Here is a 13,398-nt window from a genome sequence, read left to right on the forward strand (position 1 = left end):
ACTTTTCACGAGACAATTTGTCGACAAAAATAAAAAAAATTTTCCGATTTTACAAATCAAAAAAAATGAAATTATTTTTAATGCGTATTATTATTATTATTATTTTCTAGAGTCTCATCGGGAAAATTTTTCTCAAAAATTTTTCCCCCTTTCCCTTTACCCATTTCACCCTGGGTTTTAGTCCTTCTTCTTCTTCTTCTTATATTAAAGTTTTTATTTTTCAGCCATTTTGTTTTTCCATGACGGGTTATTAATTAAACGTGTCAGCATTATCGCTTTTCTTTTTGGTTATTCCCTGTCATTTTTCTTTTTTAGTCTTCTTTCTCTCTCTCCTCCCCTCCCCCTAACCCCTCTACTTTTGTATGCGTAAAGAATGAACTTTATGCTGGAACATGCACTTTTTTTTGACGAACAAACTTTTCTTTTTTTTTTTTTTAGGTTGAACAGTTTCAATTTGAATTCCATAATTAATTTATAATAATTTTAATAAAGATAGAGAGAAAAGAGATAGATAGATAAATAGATAGAGAGAGAAAGAGAAGGAGAGAGAGAGAGACGAATGAATTATTACAAAAACATTTACAACAATATACATAATTTATTCTTTTGTTTCCTTTGACCTCATTTTGCACTTTTACAGAATTGAAAGACTTTAATGAAATCCCTTTCTGTCTCTCTCTCTCTCTCTCTTTCTCTTAAGAGAGAGAGACAAGACGAAATACTACAGACGTACTACTACTAAAAAATATGGAAAAAAATTTAAAATTCATGACAAAATAATGATAATAATAATAATAAATGAAAACACATGAAAATCCACTTCGGAAAAAATTCAAAACACAGCGAGCGAGCGGAAAATAAAAAAAAAATAATAAAAATAATAAGAATTGATGGAAATAATAAAGATGTTTGATGAAAAAAAAAAAAAAAATGGCGTCGTTTTTTTCTCTCTTTCTCTCTCTCCTCTTCCCTCCCCCTTCACCCGGTTTTTCCAATATTCGATAAAATTATACCATTTATACACGATGAGAATTTAATCAGTATCGAGAGAGAGAGATTATAAAAATAAAACTTACTATTACGAAATTACAATTGTTGTTTTAACGTGGCGGTAGAAAAACCAATTTTAAAAAAAGTAATAATAACAATACTAAAACCTATAAATATTTGAGAAGTGAATAAAAAACAAAATTATTTTCGATAATTAGAAATAGATTTAACGGGGAAAATTTTCTTTGTTTTCCCTCACTCACGTCGTTTCTAAAACCACGATAATAATTTTAAATAAATTAATTAATTTTATCCAAAAAAATTTTTTTCTTAACGTATGTTTAAACGTTAACTTTTACGAAAAAAAATTTTTCTCTTGGAGGAAGAAGGGGAAGAGGAAGGGGAGGAATGTGAAGGGATGTGAGAGGATGTAAGGGGAGGCATAAAAAAATAAGAAAAGTCAAGAAAAAAAAAAATAGTTTGACAGATTTTTCATTCAAAAAAAAAAAAAAGAAAAGAAAATCGGTAAAAAATTTTTTAGACATTTTAAAATCCGATAAAAGAAGAAAATTTATTTTATTTTATTTTATTTTCTCCATGAACGAAAATTTTATGTTATCAATTTTTTTCTTTTTTTGGGGAGCCAGGAAAAATATGTTTTTTACGTGATACGCAAATGTGTCATTTTGACACAAAACAGTACGAAATTTAAAAAAAATTTACAACTTATAAATTTTAACTAAACTTAAAAATCTTCGTTATTTACACGTTTTTCGTATAAATGGGGAGGCGGGGAGAAGGGTTCGATTAAAAAAAAAAAAATTATAAAATAAAATTTCAATTTAATTTTTCAATTTAATTTTTCCACATTTAATTTTTCCACATTTAATTTCCTTTCCGCAAATTATTTAAAATATTCATGACCGTCCGCCATTTTGTTTTTTTCTTTCTCCGTAACGGTTTTAAACCATCCTTGATTTAATTGTTAATCATTATAATCCTTTGATGTAAAAAAAAAAAAAAATTCTTATCGACCTTAAAACCTTTTTTTTTTTCTTTTTTTTTTTATGAAAATAAATTCCAATTAAAATAATAATAATAATAATAATAAAATTCCGCCATTTTGAATTTGAAAAAAAAAATATAAATTTTTTTTTTTTTTTTCTTCAACGTCATTAAATCTTTTACGGAGAGGAAAAAAAAGAAAAAATTTTTTTTTCCCGCAGACTAAAAAGTAATTATAAAATGGGTAATTTTTTTTATGACTTAGCAGAAGACATTTTATTTTATTTAAGAATTAATAAAAAATTATCAAACGTGTTATTATTATTATTATTGTTATTATTAACGAACCGTTAATATTGTTTTTAATTTAATCGTTTTAATTTTTTTTTTTTTGTTGGAAAATTTATGTAAAAATGGCAACAGCGGAAAAACCTGGTTTTAAACGAGTGGAAAATTTTTTTTTTTTCCACAATAAATTTGATTATGTGCGATAAGAAGAAATTTTTTGATTAAGGGTCAAGTACCTCGGGGTTAAATTTGACCTTTTTTTTTTTTACGATGAAACCAATAAAAAATTTCAAATGAATACATTAAAATAAATCGATCCATTATTTTTTTTTTTTAACGTTAACACGGTCGTAAATTATTATTATTATTATTATTATTATTTTGAAATATTATTATTTTTATTATGAAATTTTTACTAGCGAAAGGTTAGGAGCAAAGGGAAAGGGGGAAACGGGGGGAAGAGAATGATAAAAGGTAAGGATTTTTTTTTTTTTGAAAATTCGAATGAAATTACTGAAGTTCTTAAATGAAATAATTGACGGAAAATTTGGTTAGATTTGACGAGGAAAACGCGAAAAGAGAAAAAAAGAAAAATTGAAAAATGATGTCGTATAATGATAATAATAATAATAACAATAATAATAAGAAAAAGTTAAAAGTTATTATTATTATTATTTTGTATCAAATTTAAAAGATTATCAACGAATTGACTGGAGAAATGGAATAAAAAAAAAAAAAAAACGCGTGGGAAATTTTTTTTTTTTGTATTTAAATTATCATTACGATACGAAACGACGAGGGTAAATTACAAAAGGCGGTGATAAGATTTTTAATAAAAACAATAACAATAACAATAACAACAACAACAACAACAACAACAGCAATAATAACAACAACATTTTAAATCGTAAAAAAAAATTATTTAATTTTTTACTCCGAAGGACTTTTCTCCGACAAAAACAAAAAGAATACAAAGGAACAAACGAACGAACAAACAAACAAACAAACAAAACAAACAAAAAATTTATTTTTTCCTTATCCTGCCACGTTAATATTTTCCTAAAAAAAAAACTTATTACGTAACGTAGACTTTCCGACAAAAAAAAAATGTTATAACGGAAGATTTTCAATTACGGGAAAGAGGATGAAAAAAAAAATTTTTCCTTTCAAGGTCACACAATTTATTTATTTATTTATTTTTTTTCCAGCGAAAATTTGTAATGAAAAAATATATATGAAGAAGAAAAGAATAGAAAAATACATTTTAACCTTTTTATATTCATTAAATAAATTTTTTTTTGTCTTACAGACAAATTCAATCATGGCGGATTGCGAAGGTTCTCAATTTTCACTTAATTATTTATCGCGTAATAAATTTTTTTCCCAACCGGAAATTTGTTTAAATCCTTTTTTTTCCTTTTTCTTTTTTCCTTTTTTTTTCTCTTTTTTTTTCTTTTCATTCCGACAAAACCTATCTGTCAGATTTATTTTTTTTATTTTTAATTAAAAAATTACCTTTATTATTATTATTATTATTATTAATAAAATGAAAATGACGTAACAATATAATAAATTTCAAATTTTCTATTCAAATAAATAAATCAGGGTTGGAGTATTTGTTGTTATAAATAATTTTCTCCAGTTTTTTAATAATAATAATATTTATTTATTTATTTTTTTTAATAATTTTCCTTTTTTCCTTTTTTTGGAATCCTTTTTGGAAAAATAATAAAAAAAAATCTTGAAATATATTTAATAATTATTTTTATTTCCGTAAAAAAAATTTTTTTTTTTTTCAGAATAATTTAATTATGCTGGAGAAATGAATTTTTTTGTCTTCATTCCAGATGGAGTGAGAAGGTGTGGGGACGGGGGGTGGGAAGTGGGGAGGGATGGAAGGGGAGAGTGGGAATTCTTTCTTTGTCATCAAAATAATATTTAATTTTGTCACGTAAAAATTTTTTTTTTCTGTTTTTTCTTTTTAAAATTTGCCTGGAAAATCAGCATTACTTTCATTTTTGTTGTTTGCTGTTGTTGTTGTCTCTTTTTTATTACAAAAAATTACGGTAATTTTTTTCTTTTGTTTTATTCTACATCATAATAAATTTACTTTTGTATTTTTTTAAAAATAGAAATTCAAAATTTTTTTCAATCGCGCACGTCCCTAATTTTTTTCTGGTAAATGTTTTAAAGAATAAAATTTTCCAGAGTTTCATCATCGATAAATAAGGTGTTTATTATTTATTGATTAGTGTTGGAAAAACGAAACAATCGATAACAAAAGATATTTCGTTTAGTTTTGTTATGTTGGATGAGATGTTGAAAAAACACGATATTTCAATAGAAACAATAAAATATGTAAATAAATATTTACTATGCAGGTGAATTCCGGACGGGAAAATAAGAAAGATTTAACCGAATCAAACACACGCACGCACACACACACACACACCTCGGTAGGTAATCGGTGACATATGTCATATGGAAAAGGATTTGATAGACAAACAACATAAACAAACAAACAAAAAAAAAAAAAAGAAGCTGGAGAAAATCGGACAACGTCATCAACAAACGATTCCGAAAATGGTGTCTGTCACTGTGTGTGTGTGCGTGTGTGAATTAATTATCATATTTTTTTTTTCTCTGACGGAAACCGAAATGTTATAATTTAAATATAGAAATTGTCAGAGGATGTTTGGAATGAAAAAAAAAAAAAAAAAACATGTGGGATGCTGTGAAAAAAAAAAAAAAATTGAAAGATCATAAGATACCGACGCACACACGCATCCAACGGGCAATTTAAAAAGAATTTTTATAAACTAGAAAAAAAAATACGAATAAATGTGGCACTCTCTCTTTCTCTCTCTTTCTTTCCCTCTCTCTCTCTCTTTCACTCTGTGTACGCCCACGTTTTAAACCAAACAAAAATATTGGAAATTTGAGCTTTAATTTTTAACGGGTTCAGGTGGAAAATTCTAGAAAATGAGTGTTGGAAAAAAAAAATTCTTCTTCTTCGTGTTACAGGAAATGACTCGCCCACCGTACATGTTATAATAATAATAATAATAATAATTTTTAATCCAGACAAATTTTAAAAAATAAATAAAAATATTATTAATGTAATCTCCCTCTCTCTCTTTCTCTTTTACTTTTCCTCTACTCCTTTTTCTGTTTTTTTTCCCCACTTTTTTCATATTTTTTTTTTTACGTCGACGACAAATTTATTTAATTTTTTACTTCAAGTACTTTCCTTCCTCCTCCCACCCCCCAAAGAAAAAAAATAAAATAAAAAAACTTTAAGATTATGAAAAATTTTATACAAAAAATTTTTCCGCTCTGATATTTTCTAAAAAGCATTAAGCCGCAATAAAATTTTCCAAAAGCGGCTTTTCGAAATCCTTCAGATTCGCGCACACACGCACACCCACACCCACTCTCTCTCTCACTCTTATAACTTCATGACTTTGATCGGAAAAATGACTACCCCTATGTAAAATTATTGTTATTATTATTATCATTTTCACTTTTTAAAGACTCGAAAAAAAAAAATTGCAATTTATAAATATAATTTAGGGATTAAATTTATTTAATTAAATTCTTTGCTGTCGTTTAACTGAATTCGATTTTAAGTAAACAACAGCAAAACGTCAAAGCAAATTTAAATTTTTCTTTTTTTCTCTCTCTTTTTCTCCTCGATTCTTTTGCCTGCCAAATAAATTTTAATTTAATAATATTTTCTATTACTCTGTGACGTCATCATTGTAAACAAAATATATATCGATATATTTTCACTTGCGATGTAAAAAAAAAACAAAAACAAAAATGTCGAATTTTTACTTTTATACTCATTTATTATTATTATTTTTAAATGAAAATCAGTGAATTCTTTTTTTTTTTTTCAAAAGAAAATTTTTGACGCCTTTTCACGCCTTTTCTTTTCTCCCCCCTCTCTCTCTCTCTGTTCTTCTTTGAAAAACCGAAAAAAAAATAAAAATAATGGTATAATAATAATAATAATAATAAATAAACTTAATGGACATACTCATTGGGGGGCGCTACACAATCAAATGGTATTTTTTGATTTTTCAAAATTAATAATAATGATGATGATGATGATGATAATAATCGAATGATATTTTATTTATTTATTTTTTTTTTTTAAGTTTAATAATTTTCCGAAAGTAAAAATTCTTTCATTCATTCATTCATTCATTTACATATAATGACTAGCATCTCCACGATTACAAATTAAGCATTTAAAACATTAATTAAAAAAAATGAGAGAGAGAGAGAGAAAGAGAGGGTGGGGAAAGGTTTTAAAAAGATTTTAAAGGTTTTATTTTTTTTTTGTTTGTAACTGACACACAGAAGAAACTGAAAAAAAAAATTGGGAGGGGAAGAGAGTGGAAGAGAGAGAGAGAGAGAGAGAGATATTTAAATTTTTTTCTTTCTTTGATAAAGAACATTTAAATATTTATATTCTCGAATTAAACATCCCTCAATTAAAATTTAAATTCCAAATTAAATTTTATTAAACGAATTAAATCGTTTTTAATTGGTTCACGGTATCTAATTCGCATCAAAGTGAGAGAGAGAAAAAGAGAGAGAAAGATAGAAAATTTATTTTTATTATTATTTTTTTTTTTTTGATAATATTCTCTTTTTCAAATTTCATCACATTTTATTTTCTTTTTTCTCATTCCTATAATTTCTCCCTTATTTCATTCAGTAATAATAATAATACTAATTTTGACTCGTCTATAAAAAATTTTTTTTTTATCATTAATTAAATTAACCCATTTTTTTTCATTATTATTATCATTAATATTAAATATCGATTATGTTAAGTGCATCGGAAAATAATTTTTTTTTTTTTTTGATGAATTAAAAGCGTAGAAAAACATAAAATTTATTTATTTATTTATTTTAAATTTTTTGTCTATTTATTGACCGTGAATTTATTATTATTATCAAGTGTCTATAAATAATAATAATAATAATAATAATAATAATAATAATAATAATAATGACGACGGAAATAATTTTTTTTAAACGTTTTTCATTGGTTAAAAAAACGAAAAAATTTTTCAATTTGATTTATGCGTATGAATGATTTAATGGAAACAAAAAAAAATTTTTAATTTGATTAATTTACTGTTTTATCATCATCATCATCATTATTATTATTATTATTCCATTTTCTTTTCGTTCGAAATTAATTAAACGGGGTGTGAATAAAATAAAATTTGAAAAAAAAATTTTAATTTTATTATTATTATTATTTTCGTTTTCGATTGATTTATTTTTCCAATTTATATATAAAAAAATTCTTTCAATTCCAGACAAAAAAAAAAAAATGATAATGATAATAAAAAAAATTCAATAAGATTTATAATGCGCGAAATTAAAAATAAAAGTTTCTTTTTTTTCGTTTTACGAATTCGATTGTTTTTAAAATTTTTTCTTTTCCCGCCTTTTTTTTTTTTTTTAAATTTTTCCTGTCGTCGTCGTCATCGTCGTCGTCGTCGGATAAGCAAAAAAACGAACAAACTTTAATCGTGTCAATAGAAAAAAAAAAACAACCTTTTATTAATACGCAAGGATTTGTTACAGTAATTTTCTTATATCATTTATCACACGATTCCATTTCCGGTTTCATAATAATAATAATAATATAAATTTAAAATTCGATTTTACATCAATTATTAATCCATAAGAATTTATTCTTTTATTTTTTTATTAATAATCATAACGTAATTTTTTTATAACAAACAACTAAAAAAAAAAAAAGGAAAAAGCCCTATTTAAATCATTTACATTTCCATATAATAATAAAAATAATAATAATAATAATAATATTTTCCGTTTTCTTTCCGTCCGACATTTTTAGTTTTCAGCTTATAAAAAAATTTACGAGTCTCATTTAATTTTATTATTATTATAATTATTATCATTAATTTTAATTTTTATCATTATATGAATTTACATTATAAAACTAGCTTTATTTACTTATTTATTTATACAATTATATGGATTATAATACAATTTAAAGACAGAATGGAGAAAAAAATGACTGGAGAAAAAAAAGGTACTGGAAAAAAAACCTACTATTTTTTAGTAGGAACTAAACCTATAACTGAAATCCCGTAAAAGAAATTTTCCATTCCTCTCTCGTTTGGGTTACCCTTTTTTTTTTTAAAAAATTAAATTTTACTTTTAATACCGTTAAATATTATTATTATTATTATCGTTGGGGGGGGGAGGAAAAAAGGTTTATGAATGGTAAAGAATGAGGAGAGGTACACGTACAAGAAAAGAATTTTTCCTCGACTAAATGTTTTAGGACGAAGAAGAATCACAAAGACGATTTGTGATTATAGGATAATGTTTTCAGCATTTATTCCAGGTTTCTACCCGCCGATTGATCCCTAAGGAATATCAGTGATCAGCTTGCCCGAATAGTTGTCGTCTTATTATAACCTATGACGTCACAAAAAATACTGAGATCATCTTATTTGTTTATGGCAACGAATTATTTCCCTGTACTGGGCTCAGGTGATTGGTAATTATTATTATTATAGGGAAATTTTCGAAAGGGAATTAAATATTAATAATAATAATAATCAAAATGTCGACAAATTTTTGTTTTTAATTTAACCGTAAGATAAACACGAGGGGAAAAATGTGAAGAAAATAAAAAAAAAAATTTACTGAGAAAGAATGTAATAAAATCAATAATTCACACTTATCGGAACGTTTTTTTTTTTTCGGAAAAACCGTTACTACGTTATTGAAACCCTTCTTCATTTTGAGTTTTTTTTTTTTTTAACGGTGGTTGAACATTAAAATTGATAGGGTTCCCTTCCGGCATATAAAACACATAAAAAAAAAATTTTCCCTTTTTTTTTTATACACAATTTTTCCAAAAAACCCAGAAATCAAAAAAAAAGAAAAATAAGGGAGATGGAAAAAGAATAAAATAAATTCAGATTGGGAAAATAGACGAAGAAAAAGAAGAAAAATTGCAAAAAGTTAATGATGATGAAAATGATTTTAAATTTATTATTATTATTATTATTAATACGAGGATTTGTTACGGTAATAAAATGTTTTGAGGGTAATATAATAATAATAATTAAATTATTCATTTAAAAAAAAAAACGATTTTTTTTCGTTAACTTACAACCTCCTTTCCCCCCCCCCCAAAACAAAAAAAAAATTTTTTTATCGACGCCAACGCCAACGCCAACGGGAAAATTCCGAACTTTTTTTTGCTTCATTTATTAATGACGTCATAATTATTATTTAAAACAACCGGAAGTAGTGAAAAAAAATATAAAACTTTATTAAAAAGCTTCGTTTTGTTATTCATAATAATAATAATAATATTAATAATGAAATCGTTTCTTTTTGTCTAAAGAATTCTTTTAATTTTTTCCGGTAATAAACGAAATAGTAAAATTTTATTTATTTATTTAAAGTAGGTACTCGACGAAATTAAAAACAAAGAAAACATTCATTTTGATAAGAGATAAAAAATAATAATAATAATTATAATAATAATAATGATAATAATATTAACTAATTTTCTTCCTTTTTTTCTTTTTCTCTTTTCTCTTTTCTTTTTTGTTTTTTTTTTAATCCGGAAATTTTTTCCTTTTATTTAATCCGAAGACTTATTGCATCTTAAATTATTATTATTATTATTATTATCATTATTATTGTTGTTATTTATAAATAAATAAATAAAACATTATCCGCATTGTAAACAAATTATTTGTTTTTTTTTTAAATAAGGATATTAGAAAATTTATAAGTAAAAAAAAAAAAATTTCCTTTTAAATTTCAATTTAAAATTTATTAATTCCTTTTACGTTTAACTCAAACAAACAAACAAATAAACAAACAAATAGAAAACAAACAAATAAGCGAACAAACAAAAAAAAAAAAAAGTTTTCCTCGATGCCTACGATCGGAGAATAACAATTTTACAAAGGAGTAAAAAAAAAAAAAAACTATATGGATTTTTCTAGAAAGATCGAGAGGGGGAGGGTGAGGGGAGGGGAGAGGGAATTTAAAATCCGACGAACTTTAGATGGTTTTCATTACTTGGATGTCGGAGGTTTTTATGTTTTTTTATGTTTTCAAAACACATAAAAAAAACCAAAAAACAAAAAAAAAACAAAATTACATATTGGAAACCGTTATTTAAAATATTAAATGTCAAAACTTTTTTCCTTTCCCCCCCCCTTTTTTTTAAACCCGGAAACAAAACCGGAAACCGGAAATACATGCTCTCGTTGTACAATTAAAAAAAAAAGAAAATTTTTTCCATCCTCATTTTTCACCATCACCATCATCATCATCATCATTTCAATATTTTTTACATTCCTTTTATTTTTTTTGAATTTTCTACCGTTTTTTTTTTTTTATCACTCACCATCTTTATGACGTCACATTCACAAATAATAATAATAATAATAATTTTCTCCCTTTTCGTTAACTTAATCATTCAAACAATCATTATCTACAAAAACCAAAACTCCTAAATCAATAATTCTAGAATTTTATATAATATACGTCACGTACTTTTAATGATAATAATAATAATTATTATTATTATCATTATTATTAATATCATCAAAAATAAGATTAGTGTTATTATGTATATATAATATCGAATAAGATTATATAAAATTTAAACATGCTATTTATGCAAACGAAAATCATCGGAATCGTAAAATATAAAATAATAATACGTTCGAATAAGTGCGCGTGTGTTAAAATATTAATAATAATAATGATGATAATAATAATAATAATAACAATGGAATCGTTAAAAGTTTTATAAAAAGTTTTAACTTATTTTGAATGAATACAAAAAAAATTTCAATGGGAAACTTATTATTATTTCAATTATTGTTTTTGAATAAGTACAAAAAAAGGTTTATTAACGCATTTATTAAATTTAAAAAAAAAAAAAAAAACGCGCGCGTTTTACGTTTATTATTATTATTATTATTATTTATTATTATCCATCATACGTTCAAATGGTAAATAAAAAGTTGTTAATTATCATTATCAAAATCCAAAAAAAAAAAAAATTTTTTTAAATTGTTTAAATAAATAAAAATTTTCCTCATTCCCTCTCTCTCTCTCTCTCTCTACCTCTTTCCCTCTCGGTGTTTGTTCAGCACCATTATAAATTTCAATATGAAAAAAAATGAAAGAAAGAAGGAAAAGGAAAAAAAAATTCAAATTGTAAAATATTTTTTTTTTTTTTACGAACAATAAAGATGATGATGATGATGATGGTAACGAGTGAGGAAAAAAAAAATAATAATTTTTTTAAAATTTTTTATTATGATAAAAAAGAAAACCGCACGAATTTTTCTTTTTCTTTTTGTATAAATAAACGTTTGTGAAAAAAGGAAAAAGGGAAAACAAGAAGGAAAAGAGGAATACAGGAATAGAGGAATAGAGGAATAGGGAGAGAGGGGAGGGAGAGGAAGAGGAGGAGAAGAAAAAATGGCGGTGGTTTTTTTTTATTATTATCCATTGAGAAAATACTCGTGGGATAATGAAAAAGGATTTCTTTTATTTATTTATTAAATAAAATTTTTCTTTGTTGTTATGTAAAAAAGAAAAAAAAAATACGGTACCCACGCGTTAATAAATAAATAAGTACCAACGAATTTTTACGCACGTTTACGCACTTTTACGCACGCGAATTTAATCCGCACAAAAAAAAATTTTTTTTTTTCCTCGAGACTGAATTCGCAGTACAATTAAAAATATTAAAAATTATTATTATTATTATTATTATTATTATTATTTACGCTGCGTGATGACCTTTGAATTACTTAAATATATTCATTCTTTTCTTCATCTCCCATTTTTATGAATATAATAATAATAAAGATAATAGTAATAATAATAATAATAAAATATGGCCGAAAACTCTTTGAATTAATTTTTTTTTCCTCCCCTTTTTTTTTTTTAAACTTCTAATTAATAAAATTTAATTATTATTATTTTTATTATTATTATCGTTATGTTAATGACGACATGACTATAACCTTTTTGAAATGATAGTAATAATAATAATAATAATAATAATAATGATAACGTGAAATATTGTAGGATAAAATTAATTCGGGGGGATGTAAAGGGTCGATATTTGCATCAGAATAATTTTTTTTTTCTTTTTTTAATTTTAAATTGCAATTGTCGAGATGGTAAAAAAAAAAAAAAAATTGGGGAGACGAATGCGTCGGTGGGGGGAAGAGAAAGAAGAAGAAGGGGAGGGGGAAGGGGGGTAAAAGACGTCATTAATTTTTTAAATAATTTTAAGAAAAAATTTGTAATTTGTTAAATTTTCGTGTCGGTTCATTCGAGAGCAGGAGTCAAATTATAAAAATTTTTTTGAGGAGCCATTAAAATTTATGGGAGGATGCACCGAAACACGCGCACGCAAGCACGCACACACACGCGTAAAAACGCACGAAAGGCGTGACCTTGAGAAAATTTAAATAAAAAAAAAATTTAAATCATAAGAAAATGCGTTTTTGTAAAACTAACCAGAGTTATCAACAGGTAATTAATCATTCATTTTTTAAAATCTAAATTTAATTTTTAAATTGAAATTTTTTTTCCCTTCTAATTCTAATTTAAATTTAAATTTAAATTTTAACGTAAAGAAAAAAAAAAAAAAGATTTTTGAATAAAAAAAAAAAAAAATTATTAACGGATTATGCAACGCTATAAATTATTTATGGCGCATAAAAAAAAAAAATTTCTTATTTTTTTTTTGTAACCGTGCAAAACTTATAAATGGCGTAAAAAAAAAAAAATAATAATAATAAATAAATTTCATACTTTTAAATGGCTAATAAAAATAAAATAAAAAATTCTTTTTTTAAAATAATTTATACAAAACGACGAATAACAAATCGAAACTTTTCATAATTTTTTCAAAAAAAAAAAATTTCCCAAATGAAAACTCAAATTTTTCCTTTCATACATATTATTACGCATTTTTTTTTACGTTTAATTTTCATCATCATCATCATCATCATCATTATCATCGTCGTCTTTGTTAATTATTAATCTTAA

The sequence above is a fragment of the Pediculus humanus genome, genomic scaffold (genome assembly GCF_000006295.1).
Source record: "Pediculus humanus corporis 1103172107770 genomic scaffold, whole genome shotgun sequence".
Classification (NCBI taxonomy): domain Eukaryota; kingdom Metazoa; phylum Arthropoda; class Insecta; order Psocodea; family Pediculidae; genus Pediculus; species Pediculus humanus.